The sequence below is a fragment of the Hordeum vulgare genome, chromosome 1H, assembly GCF_904849725.1.
Source record: "Hordeum vulgare subsp. vulgare chromosome 1H, MorexV3_pseudomolecules_assembly, whole genome shotgun sequence".
NCBI lineage: Eukaryota > Viridiplantae > Streptophyta > Magnoliopsida > Poales > Poaceae > Hordeum > Hordeum vulgare.
The window spans coordinates 27,739,620-27,764,233 of NC_058518.1; the positions used below are offsets into that span (position 1 = coordinate 27,739,620).

The following is a 24,614-nucleotide window of genomic DNA, read 5'->3' on the forward strand; positions in this document are numbered from 1 at the left end:
CCATAGACATGAGTTGTCATTTGATAACGGATCACGTCATTAGGAGAATGATGTGATGAACAAGATCCAAATTATGAACGTAGCATATGACTGTGTCAGTTTATTGCTACTGTTTTCTGCATGCCAAGTATGTGTTCCTATAACCATGAGATTATGCAACTCCCGGACACAGGAGGAATGCCTTGTGTGTATCAATAGAGGAATTTTATTGGTGTTATAGATGTTGATATATTTATTAATAAACCAGGCAAATAGAGGAATATTTAACTTCAAAAAAAGTTCATACACCTTAGATTTAGTTGGGTGGGGGGTACTAGGGCCTAGATGGTTTAAAATACTTGGAATATCTAAATGGGCATGTTCCCTCATTAGTCTTTGCACTCCTTGATTTCAATTAGGATTTTTATGCATTAATTGCTAATTCTAAAAATTCAAAATAACCTCTTTCTTAAAAAGTTGATGTATCTTTGTTGTTTTCTAGATAGCTAATCAGACGGAGCCTGGTTAAAAATTGATGAATCAACCGGTGATCCATCTTAACCATTAGGTTTTTAAATGATCTTAAGAATTAGGTTCATATCTATGAAGGCCGCAAATAAGACCCATTTTATTCTGTGTCGGTGACTATTTTTTTCTCATAGTCATCCATTACTATGTTCTAGTATGACCTATCCAGCGCATCATCCTTCTCAGTTCAGGCTTGCTTTTCCCCCCTTCTCCTTTAGCCCTTTTCCGTGCATTCAAAAAGTAAACAAAAATGAAGTTTTTAGAAATTTGTGGAAAGGTGAACTTTAAAAAGAATGAATGAACTATCACAAATAAAAAATCAATTTCCGAAAATCCAAAAATAAGTTCTAATAAGAGAAATAAGGGAACAATGTTTGGAGAAAGGAGTCCATTTTTTCATCCTAATTGTTTTATTATTAGCAAAAGATGAAACTTTATGAATCGTTCAAACACTCGGTTTGCTGATTTTGTCACATATTTGGAAAGGAAAATGTTTAAATTCATCGTGATGATTTCTTTCCCTTCGTAAGCCGCGTCCAGTGCCCACCATGTGTCCCATGCGGGGCCACCATCTCTCCATCCCATTCTTATCTACTTGATACGAGTCTTCTTCACACGTTTTATTCTTTCCCCCTTTTCATCCTCATGCGACACTGCTAAAGACGAGGTCCTCGATCCCATGACGAGCACCACCAACCAACAAAGCATGAAACCGAAAATGGCTGCCGCCGACGGCCTTATAATGCAACTTTGCCCCAACACCGCCCTTATTGCAAACATAGGGCGAAGCAACCACGAGACTAGGGCTTCCACGCCATGGCCGACAACCGCCATTGATGCAAGTAGGCGAAGGTCGACACTGGCAATGCTACGATACAGTTGCAGCAAGGTGGGGGATGGCATCTCTGGCGAGCACGACTGTAAGGTTCCCACTTGCCACTGCCACTCCATGCTGCAGTTCATGTTTTTTTGTAGCAGCACCATTCTTGTGATTGGACATCTCCCTCAACTTCGGTTGTTGTGTCCGACGGTGCTGCCTTGCAACGTGACCGGTGTTACCAGTGGAAGAGGCTGCGATTAGCATGCCTGATGCTGCTGCTTTTTTGCAACAACAACACTGCTACTCTAGGAGGTGGGCATGTGGCTCGTCGCAACTGTGCATTGGGCCATCCCCCTCAACTCCGACGGAAGCATAAATGACACTGCAATGGAGCTTCGTCGGATTCCATCGGTATTGTGTTGGAGCTTCGCCGGAGTTGCAATGGGACTTCGCCGGACTTTGTCGGAGCTCCGCCAGCACTGCAATGGAACTTCATCGGACTCTGTCGGTGCTGCGTTGGAGCTATAGACACGCCGCACTGTGCTGCAGTGGAGCTTTGATGGGTGTGCCACTAGCGCCGCACCGAAGCTGGTCTGCCTGTCGTGGCTTTGGTGCATCGAACAGCCACCAACACGTTGATCTGATAGCTATCTAGACAGATGATTTCTACCGACTGATTTGTAGCATGCGCCATTAGAAAAACCGTGGCGCTCTCGTCTCGATTTGACCAGGTCCAAATCTTGTGCCGTGGATTTTTCGATAAGTGAGTAAATCAGTCAAAATGGATGTTCAAAGTTCAGGATAAACAGTATGTACGTAGTACTTTTTCTGTAAAGAAATATAAATCATTTTAAATCATTACATGTTTTTATAGATAAAACAACGACCGTACATAATTTAATTTATGGATAAAGCAAGGATCAATCACAGCTAGCTTAGGATACATCATAACTTTTGTTATATTCAGCGAACTCAAACAAGCAGAGTAGCATAGATTTGGACTTCAAATTAGCGTGGGACGAAGATGGGACCCACTCAAAATTCACGCCAAGTGAAGGAATCCAGCAAAACACTCATCAGTTTGGACTTCAAAAAGCTCTCCGCCTCTGATAAAAAAAACCCCCTCTCCACCGCGTACGAACTGGACGGCCGTTGCCGCCGACGATGTCGCGCATCCGCCTCTGCCGCCGCTCCTCCTGCTTCCTCTGCCCATCCTCCTTTACCTCGCCGATTCAACGCCCCTGCTTCCGCCGCCCTCACCTTCCTGGTCTCCCCGCGACGCCTTTGCCGCGGCCACAGAGCGTGTGCGCGCAGGCACGCTCAGTCGAGATGACGCACACCACATGTTCGACGAATTGTTTCGTCAGGCCACCCCGGTCCCCGGGCGCTCCCTGAACGGCTTCCTTGCCGCTCTCGCCCGTGCTACATCCTCTTCCGCGTGCATCACAGATGGCCCCGCCCTCGCCCTTGCTCTCTTCAACCGCGTGTGCAGAGAAGAAGCGGGCACGCAGGTGGCGGTGCCCACCTTTTGCACCTACAGCATCCTCATGGACTGCTGCTGCCGCGCGCGTCGCCCGGACCTAGGGCTTGCCTTATTCGGCTGTATCCTCAGGGCGGGCTTGAAGATACACCAAATCACCGCCAACACCCTCCTCAAGTGCCTCTGCTACGCCAATCGTACGGAAGAGGCTGTCAACGTGCTGCTTCATAGGATGTCCGAGCTCGGCTGTGTGCCTAATGTCTTCTCATACTCCATTGTTCTGAAGGCCTTATGCGACAATAGCATGAGACAGCGGGCGCTCGACCTCTTCCAGATGATGGCGAAACAAGGAGGTGGCTGCTCCCCTGATGTGGTGGCGTATAACACGGTCATCCATGGCTTTTTTAACGAGGGCGAAACAGGGAAGGCATGCAGTCTATTCCATGAAATGACACGGCAAGGTGTTAAGCCTGATGTGGTGACGTATAACTTGATTATTGACGCGTTGTGCAAGGCCAGAGCAATGGACAAGGCAGAGCTAGTCCTTCGGCAGATGACTACGGATGGTGCTCAACCTGATACAGTGACATATAGTTGCATGATCCATGGATATGCCACGTTAGGGCGGTTGAAAGAGGCTGCTAAAATGTTCAGAAAAATGAAAAGTCGGGGTCTTATACCAAATATTGTTACTTGCAACTCGTTAATGGCCTCCCTTTGCAAGCATGGAAGAAGCAAAGAAGCTGCAGAATTTTTTGATTCCATGACAGCCAAGGGCCACAAACCTGATACCGTCTCGTACTGTATTTTGCTTCATGGGCATGGTACTGAAGGATGCTTTGCTGATATGATTGGTCTCTTTAATTCAATGAAAAACAATGGTATTGCAGCCGACTGCCGTGTTTTCACCATATTAATCGATGCCTATGCTAAACGCGGAATGGTGGATGATGTAATGCTCATATTTACGGAAATGCAGCAACAAGGTGTGAGTCCAAATGTAGTCACATATTCCACTGTCATAGCTGTACTTTCTAGAATGGGTAGGTTGACCGATGCCATGGAGAAATTTAATCAGATGGTTGCCAGGGGAATTCAACCAAACACAGCTGTTTATAACTCCATAATTCAGAGCTTTTGTATGCACGGTGGTTTGGTTAAAGCCAAGGAACTGGTTTCTGAAATGATAAACAAAGGTATTCCTCGTCCTGACATTGTGTTCTTCAATTCGGTAATAAACAGTTTATGCAAAGATGGAAGGGTTATGGATGCACATGATATCTTTGACTTGGTTATAGACATAGGTGAGAGGCCTGATGTCATTACATTTACTTCACTGATCGACGGATATTGCTTAGTCGGCAAAATGGATAAAGCATTTGGAATGCTTGATGCAATGGAATTAGTTGGTGTTGAGCCTAATATTGTTACTTACAGTACACTTGTTAATGGCTATTGTAAAAATAGAAGGATCGATGATGGTTTGACTCTGTTTAGAGAAATGTTGTGTAAGGGAGTTAAACCTGATACTATTACATACAACATCATACTGGATGGGTTGTTCCGTTCCGGGCGAACTGTTGCTGCAAGGAAAAAGTTCCATGAGATGATCGAAAGTGGAACAACAGTGACCATTTCCACATACGGTATAATACTTGGAGGTCTTTGTAGAAATAATTGTGCAGACGAAGCGATTGTCCTGTTCCAGAAATTAGGAGCAATGAATGTAAAGTTCAGTATTACAATACTCAATACCATGATTAATGCAATGTACAAGGTTCAAAGAAAAGAAGAAGCTAAGGAGTTGTTCGCTGCAATATCAGACAGTGGGTTGCTGCCTAATGAGTCTACTTACGGAGTAATGATAAAAAATCTTCTAAAAGATGGGGCAGTGGAAGATGCTAACAATATGTTTTCATCAATGGAGAAAAGTGGTATAGTCCCCAGCTCCCGTCTTATAAATGGTATCATCAGATTGCTGTTGGACAATGGTGAGATTGCCAAGGCTGGAAATTATTTGTCTAAAGTTGATGGGAAGAGGATCTTACTTGAAGCTTCAACTACTTCACTGATGCTGTCTCTGTTTTCAAGGAAAGGGAAATATCATGAGGATATGACTTTGCTCCCTGCAAAGTATCAATTTTTTGATGGATGTAGTTGACTTTGCTCTTGATATTAACTCCTCAGATAGTAGTCTAACACAAACTAGTTGGAATTTTAGGGGTAATGATTTCTGATGGCGATTGTAAGGGTATACAATCTTTCTCTAGCAGCCACCTGAGATTTTGTAATCTCTCTGGAACAGTCACTTTCCTTCATATGAATGCATTTAGAGCACTGCCCTTCTCACTGATCTGGTACATATGCACCGGTGGATATACTTCTAATTTTTAGTGCTCATGCTGAAGTCTCCTATACTCTATGCTGCTGTGAGTTGGACTGTTGGAGCTTGTTGCATGCAGGCGAAAGAAGTATTTCCGGTATGATTGTCTTTCTGCTTTACTTCATTGAAGGTTCAACTATTTTTCCTCGTGTAGGTAAAGATATGGCAAAGAATTTACCGTTGTGAGCTTTCTCTTTAGTTTGCAGGTCAGGTGACAGAGGGGAAGGAATCAAAGCATTTGATTGACGAAAGCTTCTTGCTCTCGTACAGTTCTGTCTTCCTCAGTTCTCGGCACTACTCTGTAACAGTAATGGCTCCAAGAGTTCAGCCTGCAACCTTTACCTTCGCTATTCATTTCTTGGCCCTGCACTACCCGACGTGCTATTGCAGATCACAACTGCACTCTCACGGTCACGGGGAGGCGGCGCCACTGCTGTTGAGTTCAGCTTGATTTTACCTCGCGCTATCTGAAAATAGTTGAAGGCGAACCACTCTTATGTTCTTGTATGTTACTGAAACTTTGGTTATCTAGAAAGCTAGGTTCAGCCGCAGAGCTGGCTAAGCATTCAGCCAAATTCCTGTTTGTATGCAGCCTGTAAAAGTTAAGATTTATCAATTTTTTAGTGGAGTTTTATGTCTAGTCCAGTGCATCTTTCATTTAGTTCTGCCCATGGTTATGCAATAAATGTTTCTTTGCTGTTATTTGGTGTACTGTTGGTAGTGTTCAGTTGTAATCTGCATTAAAATAGAAGTATTCCCACAACATTTGCATACGAATAGTTGCAGGAGAAACATGATAGCAGCCAGGTTTCTGTTGCTAACCGGTACTCCCTCTGTATCCAAATATAAGAGTCTAGACCAAAAAATGGCTTATATTTGGATACAGAGGGAGAATTTACCAATTAATTGTACATATGCTTTGTTCGCTAGTTTTAGAGGTGTACATACATGTCTCTCTCTCTATCTCTGTCGCTGTGTCTTTTTGAGCAAACTAATTCAGCGAGACCGAGTTTTAGTTATTTATTTTCCCTCGCTTGATTTTCCCTCCACAAGATTCTATTCAAGAAAAACTACTACTAATTTGGTTTGGCAAAGAGGAACTGTAGGAGCAAAACAAGTTATCTTAACATACATACAGATGTACTCCCTTCGTTCCTAAGTATAAGACCTTTTAAAGATTTTACTATGGACTACATACTGATATATATAGACATATATTAGAGTGTAGATTCACTCATTTTGTTCCGTATGTAGTCTATAGTGAAATCTCTAAAATGTATTATATTTAGGAACGGAGGAAGTATAAGCCAACTCATGATCATCATAAAACCAAATAACTAACACTCAACATTTGTCGTGGGTATAAGCCTGACAGTAGATGTATGGGGTACGAAAAGGACGGACAGAGTCCTAACTACGGCGAGGATGTATGAGTTCAGGCCCTTCTGCGGTGGAGGTAATAGCCCTACGTCTCAGTGCTCAGGGAGCTTTGTTGTCGAGTGGAATAGAGAATACAATGAATTGCTAACCCCTTTACCAGTGGGGGAGGGTGGCTTATATAGAGTGCGCTGCCCTCCACAACGGTTCCGGTACAGGGGTGGAGTAGTGGCGATTGAATGTGTACGTTACAGGTAACGTACGCCCTTAATGCTAATAAATGCACCCGGAAACGTACGACCGTTTCCCTCCAGGGGGGTTACGATGTACCGAGTGGTATACAGTCGGTTGACTCGATGTCCTCCGAATGCTAGTCGCCGACTGGAGGACCGAAGGTACGTTACCGACTGGAAGACAGGGATTCCTTAATTCAGTCGGAGTTGACTAAGGGTCTTGTCCTCTGTGAGGGGTAGTCCCTGGGTAGGACCTATAGGGCAGGCCTATGACCCTACCCTAGGACTATAACCCCATCATTAGTCCCCGAATGGATTGAGGTTGGAACGACGAAGCGATGTTTGAAGTTGAATCCGACTGGAACAGATTCGGCTTGGCCGTTGCTTGCCTCGGTCCATTTTGACTTTTCTGATCGTCGATCCGAGTGGAAGTACTCGCGGAACAGACTGTCGGGAGCCGAGTGCTTCGGCGGCATCTTCTGACGCGACCGGTCAACTGACAGCGGTGGATTTTCCGAGATCCTCAAATTTCGGTTTCCACGCGCCCAACGGGGATGACGCCAGCGCGCTCGAGTAGCGCCTGACGCCTCGATTCTCGCGCCTTCAACCTCTCCACTAATATCGCCGCGGTGGGTCGGGGGGATAAGGTTTCGGGGCCACCTGCCAGCGACCCAGTCGGAACCCTATTTAAATCTCGGCGGCGAGGCTTCTCCGTTACTCTCACCGAATCCCTTGCTCTCGCCTGCTCCGCCTTCCTTGCCACCTCCAGCACTCCTATACTCCTCCCTTCTCCTTCCTCCCGAGGGCTCGCAACCGCCGCCATGACCTAGGGCCAGACCAGCAAGATGGAGGCGAGGAAGAAGAAGGGGAAGACGGCGGCGCCTGCTCAGCGGCGGCAGCGGCCGCTGCCAACGGGATGGATCCAGGGCGACTTCCTCCCCTCCACGGTGACGGAGGGGGATCTGCTGCAGCTGGTGGAGCACGGTATGATCGTGCACAAGTCCTGGAGGCTGCCGGCGGAGAACGAGGTCGAGCCAGCGCCTCGGGAGGGGGAACGCGTCCTGCTGCTCAGCCACGTCCACCGAGGTTTTTCTTTGCCCCCGCATCCTTTCTTCAAAGGCATCATGAATCACTTCGGGGCCCAACTTCACCATTTTCCTCCGAATGCCATCGCCCATCTTTCTGCCTTTATAGTTTTGTGCGAGTGTTTCATCGGCTGCCCCCCCCATGGGGGTTTGTTCAAACACATCTTTTCCGCTAGATCCCAAACCATCAAACGACTTAGCCAGTCGGATGATAAGACGCATCTCCTCCAGCTCTGCGGGGGCTTAGGTTTCCAGAAAAAGAGTCGGAGTAGCTATCCTGCTCTCCAGTTAAGTGAGTCGGTTAGGAACTGGCAGTCGACGTGGTTCTACTGCCAGGATATCGCGTGTCCGAATGCGTCGACTAGGCTGCCTCCTTTTAGTCTAGATCGGCCCGCCCCGCCTAAGCAGCTCGCGCTCTCGAAGGCGGAGAAGAACGACATCTCGCCCTTGGTTGAGGCACTCGTGGACGTCGTCAGGAGGGGGGTCACCGGCATAGACTTGCTGGAAGTCTTCCTTGGTCGGCGGATCCAGCCTCTGCAGGCTCGCGACGATGCCATGTGGCATTAGACGGGGCCCGAAGACTCCACTCGGACCAACGTGGTGGGCATGACTGAGGAGAGGGTGACCTCGTGGGTGCTCCAAATCACGGCCCCCTGCGAGAATCCCAAAGGAGCTCGGCGAGTGAAGCCTTACAGCGCGGACCATCCTCCACCGAATGAGGTGAGTGGCACTTGTCGAGTGCACTGAACTGTCTTAATTCCTGTCGTTTGTCTATACCTCCGTGTGATGTCTGATGTTTCCGACTGAAATTTATGCAGGCGTGGACCAACTGGTTCTCCCCCGTCTCGAATGGGAATCCGGCGGAGGAAGAGGAGGAAGGCAGCCAGGAGGGCAGTGTGGAGAGCGCCGAGTACGTCTCCGACAGCGGGGAATCGGAGGAGGAGAGCAGCGAGGAAGAGGAAGAAGACGAGGAGCAGGACTCGCCACCTCCGCAACTAGAGCATCGGACCAAGCGCCGATACGAGCCCGTCGTCCCCTCGGCTCCTCCCGCGTCTTCGAGTGCTCCGCCTACTGCTCCAGTGGTCCCGAGTGTTCGAAGCACTAAGAGGACCACGGATGCCGCTGCTGAGCCCGCGGGCCAATCTTCTAAGGCGCCCAAGCCGAGTGGCCCTAAACCTCGAAAGGCTCTGCCGCGAATGAGGGTTGCCGTCCCCGTCACCTCCACGTAAGTGTATCCAACTTTCAATTATTTCTGATATCCGAATGAACTTCTGTTTACCGGCCGAATGGATTTCACTCGACAGGGTCACTACCTCTGCCACCTCTCCGGCGCGCCAAGGAGACAATCCCATGGACACAGACAACGTCGTTTCGTCTCAGCCAGGTGCGTTGTAGGAGCGTCGAGTGTTTTATCCCATCGCGTCTCAAATTCTATCATAGGTCCTGCTTCTTTCTTTTTCTGAGACTTCGTGTCGTTCGGCCTGTCAGGGGCGATCTGCCTGGACGAGGACGACCAGGGGAGAGCCGACCCAGCTGTGGAGCCTGCTCTTGAGGTTGCTCCTCCTGCTGCCGCTCTCGCCGCCGACGTCCTGCCGACTGAGGCGCTGCCACAGACTGAACCGGTGCTGGTGGATGAGGAGCCGACTGGGGCGGACCTTGGGATGCCTCAGGAACCTCCGACGATTCCAGGCTCGTCGGCTGCTGCATTCAGCATTCAACGTCTTCCGGAGGAGCAGGTGGGAGCGGCCAAGGGGGCTATGGTGCAGGCGGAGCTGATGGCTGGAGAAGTCAAGAGGGCCTACGACTCCGTTGCGTCCTTGTACCAGCGGAGCTTGGAGCTGCGAGATGACATCCGAGTAAGTGGTCTAGTAAGTAATTACTTTTCTCTTGTAACCCACTGGGTGGTCTTGAATAACAGCTGTCTTTTGGAATGGGTTCACTCCGAGTGAACCCAGTGGGTGTAGTCCCCGAGACTTCTGTCGAGTGCTTGCACCGACAGTTGTCTTTATACATATTGCCTTTACTTTGGTTGTGTCTGTAAATAGTATGACTGAGTACGAGTAGTTGTTGCAGTGGGATTGCATTTACTGTAAGAGTCTCCGAGAGTAAGTTGTACTCAGGTCGGGTAGTATTGGCCTCGTAGGCGTAAGTTATGACATGCATCTCAATAGGGCATGCCTGCTTGAGCTGCATGCCAGTGGGGTCACTCTGAGTGAACCCACTGGGTGTAGTCCCCGAGACCGCTGTCGACTGCTTGCGTCGGCAGGGGTCTAAAGAACTTAGACCTTTAACCGTTGAACTTTCTGATTGTCCCTTGGTGCTTGGTGGCAGAAAACTTGTGCAATGGGGACGGCCTATGAGGCGCTCAGAGCGGAGAGGAACCAATTCGCTGGTGAGCTTGATGCGGCTATGCTCGCCATGGCCGGCATGAAGGATGCTCTGGAGGGACGAGAGAAGTCCTTGGAGGAGGCTCGGGAGGCGAACAAGGTGTTGACTGAGGAGGTGGAAAGAATGAAGAAACAGAGGACTGCTCTCAATAATCAGATGGCCGTCCTAAATAGACGATGCATAGCTCAGGAGAAGTATGTCAACGACTGGGCTGGGCAGATGATGACGCATCTGGCTGGTAAGTCGTATGTTATGCTGAGTGCTTGTACCGTGTGCGTTACACTCGATGTTTATTGTATGCTTGCCCTTTTGTTGCAGACTTTTGCATTGATGCTGAAGCTGAAGCAGCGGACGTGGAACGGTCCATGCGCGACAACGTGCCACTCAGCGAGGACGCCAATCGGGATCTGCTCCGGGCGCATATCCGCGTAGGCAAAGTGGGTCCTTTCATCGGTTGACTGAGAGAGGTCGTCGGCCGAATTGACAAGGAACTTTAGCCAGAAGATGAGTCGCGGCAGGAGATGGAGAGCCTAATGGCGCGACTGGAGGAGATTCCGAACCGCGTGCAATCGTGGAAGAAATCGGCAGCGCGTTGCGGTGCAGATGTTGCCCTGTCCTTGGTCCGAGTCCATTGCAAGGAGATGCGGGAAGAGAAGCTGAAGACACTGAAGGTCGCCAACACGAAGAAGCTTCGATTCGAAGACTTCATGGAGACGTTCCTTGAGAGTGCTACCTGCATCGCCGACGGAATCGACTTGGACACCTTCGTGGAGCCCTCCAGTCCTGGCGCTGACCCAGCTGACGCGTAATAAAACTTTATCCTCGGTATGCCGAGTGTTTATCTGTAAGGTACTTTGGCCACTTCTGTTGGCCGTCACATTCTTAAATCGGTGCGGGTAATCTTGATCCGCACCGAGTTAACTATCATTGCAAGGATTTTGGAATCCGAACCAAAGTGTTTACTCTTGTGTTTGAATGTTGTTTCGAGTGCGACGTTTAGTGCACACTTCGGGGAAAGTGATTACTTAGGTGACTCTGGATCACAGCAAAGTCCCGAGTGCGACGTTTAGTGCACACTCGGAGAAAGTTTTAACTTAGGTGATTCGTGATCACAGCTAAGTCCCCGAGTGCGACGAGTAGCGCGCACTCGGAGAAAGTTAATACTTAGGTGATTTGTGATCACAACTAAGTCCCCGAGTGCGACGATTAGCGCACACTCGGAGAAAGTTAGTACTTAGGTGATTCTTGATCACAGCTAAGTCCCCGAGTGCGACGATTAGCGCGCACTCGGAGAAAGCTAGTACTTAGGTGATTCGTAATCACAGCTAAGTCCCCGAGTGCGACGATTAGTGCGCACTCGAAGAAAGTTAGTACTTAGGTGATTCTTGATCACAGCTAAGTCCCCGAGTGTGACTTTTAGTGCACACTCGGAGGAAGTTAGTACTTAGGTGATTCTTGATCACAGCTAAGTCCCCGAGTGCGACATTTAGTGCACACTCGTAGAAAGTTAGTACTTAGGTGATTCTTGATCACAGCTAAGTCCCCGTGTGCGACTTTAGTGCACACTCGAAGGAAGTTAGTACTTAGGTGATTCTTGATCACATCTAAGTCCCCGAGTGCGACGTTTAGTGCACACTCATAGAAAGTTAGTACTTAGGTGATTCTTGATCACAGCTAAGTTTTTTTTGTGACCATAGTTTGCAACTGTGGAAAAATTCTGAGACTGCAAAAACTGAATCCGCTTTATATTATTCCATCAATGCTAGTTCTTTACACTGCTTCAGTCGACGATCACGTGTAGAAGCGCTTCAAGAGGTCTCCATTCCATGCGCGTGGCTCGTCTGTCTCCCTCTCGATGTTGTAGAGTCTGTATGCTCTGTTTTTCAGCACATTGGAAATGATGAAGGGTCCTTCCCAGGCCGGGGCCAACTTGTGAGGTCTTTGCTGATCCACTCGGAGCACCAGGTCGCCTGCTTGGAACGTGCGACTCCTGACGTGGCGTGCATGAAAACGCCGTAGATCTTGTTGATAAATGGTTGAGCGAGTCAGTGCCATCTCGCGCTCCTCCTCTAGAAGGTCCACTCCATCTTGCCTTGCTTGTTCTGCTTCAGCTTCGGAGAAGAGTTCGACTCGTGGAGCATTATGAAGCAAGTCACTCGAAAGGACCGCTTCTGCTCCGTAAATGAGGAAAAACGGCGATCACCCTGTAGATCTGTTCGGGGTTGTGCGAAGACCCCAAAATACTGAAGGTAACTCGGTGACCCAAGCGCTAGCGGCATGTCCCACCTCTCGCAGAAGTCGGGGCTTTAAACCCTGAAGAATAAGTCCATTTGCCCGCTCTGCTTGTCCATTGGATTGAGGATGTGCTACGGAAGCAAAATCCACTCGGATACCTTGGCTTGCACAAAAACCTTTGAATCTGTCCGAGTCAAAGTTTGTCCCGTTATCCGTGATTATGCTGTGAGGTACACCGAATCTGGAGATGATTTCCCTAACAAACTTGATGGCTCTTGAGGCGTCGAGTTTCTTGATGGGCTTGGCTTCTATCCATTTTGTGAACTTGTCGACTGCCACCAACAGATGAGTGTAGCCTCCTTGACCTGTCTTGAAGGGACCGACTGTATCTAATCCCCAAACTGCAAACGGCCACACAAGCGGGATAGTCTTCAATGCAGAAGTTGGCTTGTGGGACTTGTTGGAGTAGAACTGACATCCCTCGCATCGGTCGACCATGTCTTTAGCCATCTCATTCGCCTGCAGCCAGAAAAAACCAGCCCTGAATGCTTTGGCGACGATTGCTCTTGAAGAAGCGTGATGACCGCAGGTTCCCGAGTGAATCTCTTCCAGGATCAACTGCCCCTCCTCTGGGGAAATGCAGCGTTGAAGAACGCCTGAAACGCTCTCCTTGTACAATTGGCCATCAATGACAGTGAATGCCTTTGACCTGCAGACTATCTGCCTGGTCTGAGCTTCGTCTTCTGGTAGTTCCTGTCTCAGAATATATGCAATGATCGGCACAGTCCACTCGGGGATGGCAGCGAGGATCTCCATGACCAGATCAACCAGAGCAGGTACGTCGACTTCAGTCGGATCTGTTGTGCTCTTGGGTTGCACTGGTTCCTCTGTGAATGGGTCTTCTTTGACTGATGGAAGGTGGAGGTGCTCAAGGCAGACGTCACTCGGGACTAGTCTCCGGGTGGATCCGAGTTTTGCCAACTCATCAGCTGCCTGGTTCTTCAGTCTCGGAACATGGTGGAGCTCTAGACCTTCAGACTTCTTCTCCAGCTTCCTTACTGCATTGCAGTATGTGGTCATGGTGGGGTTCCTGATGTCCCACTCTTTCATCACTTGATTGACCACCAAATCTGAATCGCCGTAGACCATCAGGCGACGGACGCCGAGTGAGATGGCCATGCGCAATCTGTAGAGGAGAGCTTCATACTCTGCCTCGTTGTTGGAGGAATCGAAGTGTATCTATAGTACGTACTTGAGCTTGTCGCCCTTTGGTGAAATGATCACAACCCCAGCGCCGGAGCCATTCAACATCTTACACCCATTGAAGAACATTGTCCAATGAGCCGAGCAGATGTGGGTCGGTTGCTGTTGTTCTACCCATTCTGCTATAAAGTCAGCCAGGGCTTGAGACTTAATAGCTTTCTTGGCCTCGAACTTGATATCGCAGTACAACATCTCCATTGCCCACTTTGCCACTCGGCCTGACGCGTCCCGATTGTGGAGAATTTCCGACAACGGAGCATCAGAAACGACAGACACCGAGTGGTCTTGGAAATAATGAGCCACCTTCTTCGCAGTCATGTAAATCCCATAGATAAGTTTTTGATAGTGGGGATACCTCTGCTTGGAAGGAGTCAGGACTTCGGAGATGTAGTACACTGGCCGCTGAACTTTGTATGCTTTGCCTTCTTCTTCTCGTTCGACTGTAAGAACAATGCCGACGACTTGATTTGTAGCCGCGATATACAGAAGAAGGGGCTCTTTACTGAGCGGAGCAGTAAGAATCGGCTGGGTGGAAAGTAAGACTTTGAGATCATCGAAAGCGACTTGGGCTTCGTCTGTCCACTCGAAAGTATCTGATTTCTTCATGAGTCGGTACAGAGGAAGTGCTTTCTCGCCGAGTCGACTGATGAACCTGCTCAAAGCCGCTAGGCAACCTGTGAGCCGTTGAACATCGTGTATTCTGACCGGCCTCTCCATTCGGACAATGGTCCCGATCTTTTCGGGGTTGACGTCGATCCCTCGTTCGGAAACGAAGAAACCGAGTAACTTTCCCCTGGGAACACCGAATGAACATTTGGCTGGGTTGAACTTGATATCGTATCTACGAAGGTTGGCGAATGTTTCTGCCAAGTCTGTCAGCAGGTCGGAACCTTTGCGTGACTTGACTACGATATCATCCATATATTCCTCCACATTCCGACCGATCTGGTCGAGGAGACATTTTTGGATCATGCGCATAAAGGTAGCTCCTGCATTCTTCAGACCGAAAGGCATAGTGATGTAGCAGAAGCACCCGAATGGGGTGATGAAGGCTGTTTTTAACTCATCGGGACCATACAGACGGATCTTATTGAGATGCTTGAAGTCGATGCACATTCGGAGCGACTTGTCCTTCTTGGGCACCATGACAACATTGGCGAGCCACTCGGAGTGGTGAACCTCGCGAATGAAGTTGGCGGCCAGCAGCTTGGCACCTCTTCCCCGATTGCCTTCCTCTTGTGCGCGGCAGACCGGCGCAGGCGCTCTCGGACGGGCCGAGCGGCGGGATCCACATGCAGTCGGTGCTCAGCCAACTCCCTGGGTACACCTGGCATGTCAGAGGGTTTCCATGCGAAGATGTCCCAGTTCTCACGGAGGAATTGGGTGAGCTCGGCTTCCTATTTAGGATCGAGGGTGGTGGAGATGTTCGTCGGGGCAGCAGAGTCGTCCGTCGGGTGGATGCTGACCTTCTTCATCTCTCCCGCCGACTGGAATGCGGACTCAGAAGCTGGTTTCTTTGAGCGCATCAGGTCGGCAGGGTCGGCTGTCTTCTTGTACTCGTCGAGCTCGAGAACAGCCATCTGCTGGTCGGCGATTCTTGATCCCTGCTGCAGACACTCTTCGGCTCGCCGACGATTGCCCGTGATGTGATCACGCCTTTTGGGCCTGGCATCTTCAACTTCAAGTATACATAGCATGGACGGGCCATGAAGCTCACATATGCTGGGCGGCCCAGAATCGCGTGGTAAGCGCTCTGGAAATCCACCACCTCAAATGTGAGCTTCTCCTTGCGAAAGTTCTTGTCGGAGCCGAAAACGACGTCCAACGCGATCTGGCCGAGTGACTTGGCCTTCCGTCCAGGGACGACTCCGTGGAACTGCATACTGCTCTCGCTGAGTTTGGACATCGGAATGCCCATTCCCTTGAGAGTGTCAGCGTATACGATGTTCAACCCGCTGCCGCCGTCCATGAGGACTTTGCGCAGTCGGACCCCTTCCACCACCGGGTCGACGACCAGAGCCTGTCTTCCTGGGGTGGGGACATGCGCTGGATGATCCGACTGGTCAAAGGTGATCGTAGTTTGAGACCATTTAAGGAACTTGGGGCTGGTCGAAACGGCCATGTTGACCTTCCTGTTCACCAGCTTCAGTCGACTCTTGCTTTCGACGTTAGCAAAAATCATGAGTGTCGCATGGACTTGGGGGAACGGATCCTCCTTATCCTGTTCGCTGACCTTCTCACTCGGTTGTCCTTCGCCGAATCCCTGGATCAGGAGTCGGCATTGCCGAGTGGTATTCTTGGGATATATGGGGTTGCCCTCTTCGTCCATCTTCGTATGAACCGGGCATGGTTGGTCCAGGATGGGATTATTGAACGGCTTCTTCTTGGGGGTATACTGTGCCTTCCCTTTGCCTTTGAACTTGGCATTGGTCACGACTGCAGCTTCTGCCTGCGGAGTGGATGGAGCTTTTTGCTTTTGCTTCCGAGTGTTGCTTCCTTCTCCGTCGCCGACTGTCTTGTGCTTGCTGCTTCGGATACAGTCCTCTTCTTCGCCATTTGCGTAGCGAGCTGCTATCTCCATCATCTTGCTCATGGAGATGTCGCCTGTTCGGCCAAACTTCAGGTACAGCTCCCTGTACCTCACGCCTGCCTTGAATGCGCAGACTTCTTGATGTTCGGTGACGTTCTCCACCGTGTGGTAGAGAGTCGTCCAGCGCTGGATGAAGTCACGTAGGGGCTCATTCGGCTTCTGGACGCAGTGCTGGAGCTCCACGAGGCCCGCAGGGCGCTTGCATGTCCCTTTGAAGGTCCGGATGAACACTCGGGCCAGATCCGCCCAACTGTAAATGCTCGAGGGGGCTAGTTGATTCAGCCACGCTCGCGCCGAGCCGTCGAGCAGCAGAGGGAGGTGCTTCATGGCGACGTGGTCGTCCCCTCCTCCGATCTGGACTGCCACTCGGTAGTCGTCTAGCCATGTTTCTGGCTTGGACTCTCCCGTAAATTTACCGTTTCCCGCTGCCAATCGGAAGTTGGGCGGGATGTCAGCCGAGCGGATGGATCGACTAAAACACTCGGGACCGGACACGATGGTCCTGCTCCCACTTGGACGGTCCATATCGTGACCATCGCGGTGGGCTCGACCCCTGTCGACTCTTCGCTGGGCGATACGTCCCCTTGCGTCGGGTCTTGGGTCGTAAGTGTCGCTGACTGAACGCCGATCATCATGATGTCAGGACCCATAGGGCCCACCCCGCGGAGGGGTGCGCGAACGGTGGCGATCTTCATGAATCATGGAACGGCTGCCTCCTCTGTGGAGCTGATGGGAACCAGGGCTGTGAACCGACCGATGTGTATTCGCGTGGATGGAACTATTATAGATCTGGTTGTGTGACTGGGAGACCGCCGAATTCTGCTGCTGCGCCGTGTGCAACAGGGCTCGGATCTGCTCGATCCCCCTTCCTGCCTCTGAATCAGTCGGCTGGAGGGAATCGACAATCTTGGCAGCCGCAGCCAAGTTGAGGAGAGGTGTGCGGAACAACTCCACGTTGCTCCGCCGAGTGTGCCGACTGGCAGAACGGTGAGGTGGACGGCGCGCACCGGATGCTTCACCGACCTCGCGCTCGCTTCGGCCAACTTGACGGGGATCTTCATGGGAGTTGGCCATGTGTACTTCTGCTGCAGGCCCGCGATCTGCATACTCGGAAGGATACTCAGTCGGAACTGAGTCCGAGTGCTGGGACGGCGGGGCAACCACAACGGACTCAAGAACCGCCACTTGCGAAGACGCATTCTGGCGCGCTTGGGCATGCTGCACCCAACGCTGGAGCCGCGGACGGCGGGACCGCTTGCTACGGCGCATGGCGGCAGTGCAGGTCGACACCGGAGTCGACTGTTGGAGAAGAAGGATGCCGCGAGCGCCGACACGGAAGTGCATAGCCCGGCGACTGGGAAGCGCCTCGACGTTGAGAGGGGCATCCCGAAGCCACGCCGAATCGTCGACGACGAAGGAGAGAGCGCCGAAGAAGATCTGGCGACCCATGCTCGAACCTCCGTCGGACGACATGACGAAAGGAAGTAGTCGCAAACTCGCCGGAAGTCGCTTAGACGCCTGCCCCACGGTGGGCGCCAACTGTCGTGGGTATAAGCCTGACAGTAGATGTATGGGGTACGAAAAGGACAGGCAGAGTCCTAGCTACGGCGAGGATGTATGAGTTCAGGCCCCTCTGCGGTGGAGGTAATAGCCCTACGTCTCAGTGCCCAGGGAGCTTTGTTGTCGAGTGGAATAGAGAATACAATGAATTGCTAACCCCTTTACCAGTGGGGGAGGGTGGCTTATATAGAGTGCGCTGCCCTCCACAACGGTTCCGGTACAGGGGTGGAGTAGTGGCGATTGAATGTGTACGTTACAGGTAACGTACGCCCTTAATGCTAATAAATGCATCCGGAAACGTACGACCGTTTCCCTCCACGGGGGTTACGATGTACCGAGTGGTATACAGTCGGTTGACTCGATGTCCTCCGAATGCTAGTCGCCGACTGGAGGACCGAAGGTACGTTACCGACTGGAAGACAGGGATTCCTTAATTCAGTCGGAGTTGACTAAGGGTCTTGTCCTCTGTGAGGGGTAGTCCCTGGGTAGGACCTATAGGGCAGGCCTATGACCCTACCCTAGGACTATAACCCCATCAACATTAATCCAGCATATAATATAGGTACATTTATATTTTTCATACTACTAGTTAACTGCCCGTGCGTTGCCACGGTCCCTTTAAGGTTTTCATCATCTCATATAGTATGGACATAATGGATGTCGAAAATCACAAGTGTCATAGTAATATTAAAAAAGAATACAATTTGAGAAAAACTAAAGGAGGACACATTCCTGAAGCAAAAAAGTGCGAGTGGATTTGAATATGGCACTTAGTTTGTCTGCGAACGCATTTTGGCTAAATTTTAGCATACAAATGTCGTTGCTTCTGAAATGGAGATAAAAGATGTATGCATTTTTGTATGATGAATGGAAAAGATTGCACACATGTGTGACTTTAGCCATATGCAAGATAGAAGTAAATCATGAATGAGCGATCTTTGGCTACAACACTGTAACCGCAAGGATATATAATCATGATAATTTCAGAAAACAATGTATCATATGAATGTCTTCTTCGTTTATTTGTGAGAATTTTAAACTTGTACGTTCTATTCCTATCCAATTTTTAACTTATTCAGACAATAGCTTGGACCTAATATGTCATTTGCAGAACAAAATAAGAAGAAAGCAAGGAGAGCCTTACAGGATAAAATGCACAAAATAGAGTCGTACACAATCAAGTCATTATTGTGCAGCTAATTAGCAATACATGTAGCACATGAATGCTTTATTTTTTTTCTTAAAACAAATCGTTTGATGAAACGTAAGGGCCTTCACACGAGAAACGTGTCATCAAGAAGTTACGCCACTGAAAAATAACAAAGGGTGTAATAAATTGTTATTAAGCTTTGACATACAAGAATAGGACAGAAGTAACACGATATGTCCCTTTGCCACAAAGCAGAGTATCAAAGAGTATCTCCCCTCGGTGTAAAACAACAGAGTCTGTATGTTTGCTACAAATCAGCTCATGCCTGGATGTACTTTCAGCCTGTATTTCACCCTCTAAGTGCACCACATACCTCCACTCCACTCACCTCTATCAATGGGGCATGATCTCTTTGGTTTGTCAACTTCATTAATGTTAATGAAAAAATTATCATTGATCATGTTTTATAGTTTGAGACAACACATATATACCGGTACATAAAACGTGTACATACAATTTCCCCTTCATCAGATACGTACCTTGGATTATGTTACAAACAAATGCTCCACATACATCAAGCAACTCGAGGCAATGCTCGTGGATGGCAACCTTTGTTGTATGTATTACTACTTAGTTAAAAAAAAGTGCGCATAGTTGAACAAACTTTGACCCTCTTCTTACATTAGATAAAGCAAGATTTGCCTACAACATGATGAAATCCAAAGTCACCTACTGCCTGCTAGTTGAGTAGAACATAAAAAATAATATATAAGCCAGGACCATTGTGTTTAGTGAGATCATGATCTTTTGACTATATTTCGGTCATCTTAAAAAAACTCGTGATGTCCTTGATGCTTATTATAATTACCTTCCTTGGTGAGAAACACTTTTTTAATACCACCTAGCTTAGAAGATCAATCATAATCCCTTTAGGCTAGTTCTATATGACACAACGTGTGGGAATGTTTACATGTGGATCTTAATCTGAACAAATATGACTACTGATAAAGAAAAAAATATATCATCCTCACCTGTGCTATTAATTAGTTAATGCGCAAACAGTTGTTGGCATAGTCGTCCCTGCGAGGGTAACCGTGACGTCCACCCTTCCATGTGCATGCATTCCCCGCGGTTGCACAATTCAACTCGCCCTTACTTCTGCCACCCCAAAATTCAGAAGTAGTTGTTCCCTACAATGCAAAATTCTTTAAAAAAATTGAGAAGTACAACAACCCTACATACATCAAAAGCTGATGGGACAGTCTTATGCAGTAGTTTGCAATGACAAAATGAGACGCGTCAAGAATGCTCCTAGTCAGCTCAAAACTCCGAACACCAGCAAGGCAACGACCATTTTCTCCAACCTGAGAATTAAGAACTCACCAAGACTGTTTCCTATCCCCATCTCAAATTCCAACAAACTTCAGCCCAAAAGTCCATCCATTTTATGGGTAATGATAGACAAGCCTGATTAGAGCAGTATTACATCAACCGGTATTCGGAGTTGCTTTTTGGTTTGGGAAAAAATTGAAGATCTCAAGCTAAATACGTTGAGTACTAAAAGAATGAAGGTACATGGTAGTGCTGTAACTCCTTGTATACCAAATATTTCATGGTTTTTTCTTCAAGATGTAGATCTCAAAGTACACAAAAATAATCAAGTTCCGTGGTAGTTATAATAGCTCATTTCATTTCCAATGAAAATTCAGAGGTGTTCTTTAAACTAAAATATAAGACCTTAAAATAAATAAAAAATAGGTGTCCCCTTAAAAAAATGTGGAGACAACAAACTATCAAGTTCTTCTATCTATATGTAACCATGCATCACTAAGCTCAATATAACTCACTTCTAGCCGAAGTCAAGATGGATTGTAGATCAATGCAAGCAGCTTCAATATTGCACCTTCCATATGGAACTCGTTCCCATGTCTATGCAATATTTCTATGAGTATCTCTACAGTTGCAATATCATTAGCTTCCGAGTTCTGGCAGTTGCTCCCCTGATATAGTTCCAGCAAGAAAAAATATTTAGTAAACTGAAATGAAAACATCCTAGGGAGTAGAGGGGCTCAGTGTCAAGTAATGGTTTTAGTAACTATCTGGTTCAACCAGGTATGCCAATGCGTATGTGTCTCCCATATTTTTACCTTCTAATAATCATGGAAAATGATTCACTTCTCATTACATGATATAATTAATTGTATTGTGGTCAGCAGCAAGAGGAATGTCTAAATGAGCAGCAATTCAAATAAAATTAACGTCTCTAGGTTTGTGTTCTGAAAATTTAGAAATGGAAGACGAGGTAAATTTTCTAACATCCACTACACTTTTTATGATGAGTGGACTGGCAATCATAATTTATTGATGGGCTATGAGTATTATATTCAGCAACCAAAATGACATACTAATTGTGGATTGCCAGAAAGAATCTCTGTGTGTGAACTATTTTCCTGCTTGCAAACATGCGGCAACGCATATTCATTTTCATTTTGTCAGTGTATTGTTACTAATTGGTGTCCAAACAAAGTATTTTAATTGTATTATTCTATTATTCACTTAGAAGTGTGATGTAGTTCGAACATAACATGTGGCAGGCTACATAAATCACAAGAAGAAAGTAACAACTGACCAAGCATGCGTGTGCATGATTTGAAACTACAACATCTCTCCCGTTTCTTTTTTCATTGGTCATTGACAAGTGTCAGCATTACAAGTGTTGAGGCCACTTTCCCAATTTGCAACCTCCAATTAAACATGAACCGAATTAAGATTCGTTCTGGACTACTGAAAATATTAGTTATGTGCAAAGAATAAATATTATATCAGTACAAAATAATTTTGCTTTCAGTGGATGTGTGTATGTTGATGAAAAAAGAACAAGAAGAGAAATTAGAAGAGATGGGTGGATAACATACCTCAGAGGCGAGGATGACCCAGCCATGGTGCAGGAAGAACACAAAGTGGCTTGTTAGATTGAAGCTCCCCGTGAGCCACCTCCCTGTCGGCACCTCCAGCCTCACGGCGCCGCTACCACCCTTCTCCTCCAGCGCAACCATTGCTTACTGAAACACTGATGGGCTGGAGGTGAAGCCGTCTCCCATGGTCCGAACTCCTCCCAGAGTCAATTACATATATCTACAACCAGTCAACATGGTGTATAGAGGTTAGTGACAACAACTAAACTGACGGTCAGATCCGAGCAGCTAGCAGAATGGTCCGTTACCTTGGTGCGATCAAAGAGGTAACCAAGCCAAAAACATGTGAAACAAGATAGATAAAATTCATACCGTTGACCAAAGTATCTGCAGTTCTTGGCTTTAGGACTTTAATCACAACATCTTTCTCTGAGCTCATCAACCTAGCCCCATGAACCCGGAAAACAATTTTTTCACCTCGTTACTTGGATGCAAGATTGAAGTAGGCTATACAAAGGCTCTCAACGGAAACATGTGCTACTGAAGAATAAGTCATTCGCACTGGATCAATGTAAGCAACATGTCATGCTCGGCGCTGCATGAAAGAAAGTTGATGCTGATAGCATGAACTGCAGAATCATATAGACATGAGTATGAGAATACCACCTTGCTGATCATGACGCTGCCAACATGCTCATCTCCCGTGTCCTACACGCGCAGCTGGGGCACAACCGAACCAGAGGACGGCGATCTGCACGAGAGAAAGGGAAGAAGTCAACCTCCCTTGCAGAAATAGAAAGGCGGGGATGGGTGCGGACGGCGAAGACGAGGGCGCCGTCGACCAAGAGGACGACGACGGCACCCAACCCTGCTTCGACCAGGAGGACGGCGGCGATGCACAACCCTACTTCGACCAGGAAGACGGCGGCAGCGCCCAACCCTACTTCGACTAGGGAGACGGCGGCGCGGAGGGCGTCCCGCTGCGCGAGCGAGGCGGGGAAGGCTGTGGCTCTGGTTGCGGCCTGGGCGCGGGGGAGGAGGGGGCGGCGTCGGGCCAGGATGCGGGGGACGGGGAGGCGGGCGGGGAGGGCGCGAGGGGCCAGTCGGCACCGGGTCCCTCAGGCTCCGCGGCGGGGCGCTCGATCCTGCGGCGCTTCCGTTGGTTGGGGTGATCGCGGGTGGGGCGGGAGCCTCCGGCGGGTGGCGCGGGAGCCGAGGCGGGGGCAAGGGCAGGGGCGGGCGGGCCGCTGCGCTAGAGGGAGTGCAGGTAGAGCACCTCCTCGGCGAGGCGGCGCTCCTCGTAGGCGTCATAATGCGGGGGGACGGCGGCGGGGCGCGGTGGCTTCGACGCATCATCGGGGGCGGCGAGCGAGGGATTTGGGGGGCGGTTGCGCTTAGGGAGGGAGAGGAAGAGAAAGGGGCGCAGGTTGAATCGCCAGGCCGTGCTAGCGAGGGGGGGGGGGGTGGTGGATCCCCAGGTTATGCGTGCGTGCGTTAGTAGATTTCATATTTTTTTATTGAACCCTTATTTTTGACTGTGCTAGCGACGAGTTTTTATTTTAATTGGCTGGTTTATCGACTGGTTTGTGGAGGGATTGAAAAAAATTGGTGGAAAGGCTAGCGGTAGGAGGGGAATTGCTGGAAGTCGAACGATCACGACGGCAGATCCCCTTTAATAGTAGAGAAAATTATAGTTTAGAATCAACTATTCTCGGGGACCTCTCTTATTTTCCTTTTTACTTGAGTCCTCATTTTCACTATCACATCCCTCCTGCACTTTCTGTTCATTTCTTTGTTTCTTTTCTTCATTATAATTCAGAACATATAAGAAGAAAATTAGGAATCAAAATTGGGAGCATCATAAGAAGAAAAATAGCTAAAGCATCAGAGCACATACTGTGTGTGCATTTCTTGCGCACATTTGCTGGTCAGTTCAATAAACTTTGCCGAAGCCTGCAAAACACTTTAAAGAAAAACATGCAGGCCGTCAACACCAAATATTGCAAAGAAACTGAAAGAATGTAGATATTAGTAAACTGAGCACATGTTTCCCTATGGCTACTCTGGTAGAGGCTAGAGTTCTACCAGGTTTCGGACGTAGGTTGTAGGGGTGGAAGTGCGGGCTGCGAGGTTGGGGACGCCGGCGCTGACAGTTGGGCGCCGTCGTGGCGTGAGAGAGAGAGAGAGAGAGCGGCTAGGGTTTGGGGCTCCCGTCTCCTGAGGGAGACGACAACAGAATACTGTTTATTGTCTGCTTAATATCGAAGGGGTACATGTGTTTATAAAGGAGGACATCCTCCACTAAACCCTAGATAACTTGGACTCTAATATAACTTGGACTCTAAGATAGCTAAGATAACTTGGGCTAAGCCCGTAACTAACCCTGCCCATTGGGACTCCTCCGTTGGTACGTTGTACCGGTCATAACATCTCTCCCCGCCTTCTCAAACAGCTCGTCCTCGAGCTGAACATCTCGAAACTGCTGGCGGAAATCGTCGAGCTTCTTCCAAGTGGCTTCCTCCTCTGGCAGGCCGGTTCACTGTACCAAGACATGCCAGACGCCTTGACGCTGCTACGCCTGCAGCACCTTTGCCACCTGTGTGGAAGCTGGAAGGTGGCGGCCATACG

The 24,614-nt window shown here is 48.7% G+C and overlaps 1 long non-coding RNA gene and 1 pseudogene across 9 annotated transcripts; one reads left to right on the forward strand and one right to left on the reverse strand.

Annotated features, from left to right (window-relative positions):
* The first annotated feature begins 2,218 nt into the window (after window positions 1-2,218).
* Window positions 2,219-5,892, forward strand: LOC123399974 (annotated as a pseudogene).
* On the reverse strand, window positions 4,424-23,420 carry LOC123400064. 9 transcript variants are annotated; one of them, XR_006610511.1, is made up of 6 exons: window positions 22,653-22,988; window positions 22,359-22,547; window positions 21,987-22,206; window positions 20,919-21,071; window positions 20,103-20,261; window positions 4,424-4,506 (listed from the first exon to the last, which is right to left on the reverse strand). It is a non-coding gene; the product is annotated as an uncharacterized LOC123400064 (long non-coding RNA). The 9 variants fall into 9 exon arrangements; XR_006610537.1 differs by lacking the exon at window positions 4,424-4,506 and adding an exon at window positions 19,062-19,230; XR_006610484.1 differs by lacking the exon at window positions 4,424-4,506 and adding an exon at window positions 23,263-23,420 and having other exon boundaries at window positions 19,296-20,261; window positions 22,653-22,737.
* Window positions 23,421-24,614: the final 1,194 nt, after the last annotated feature.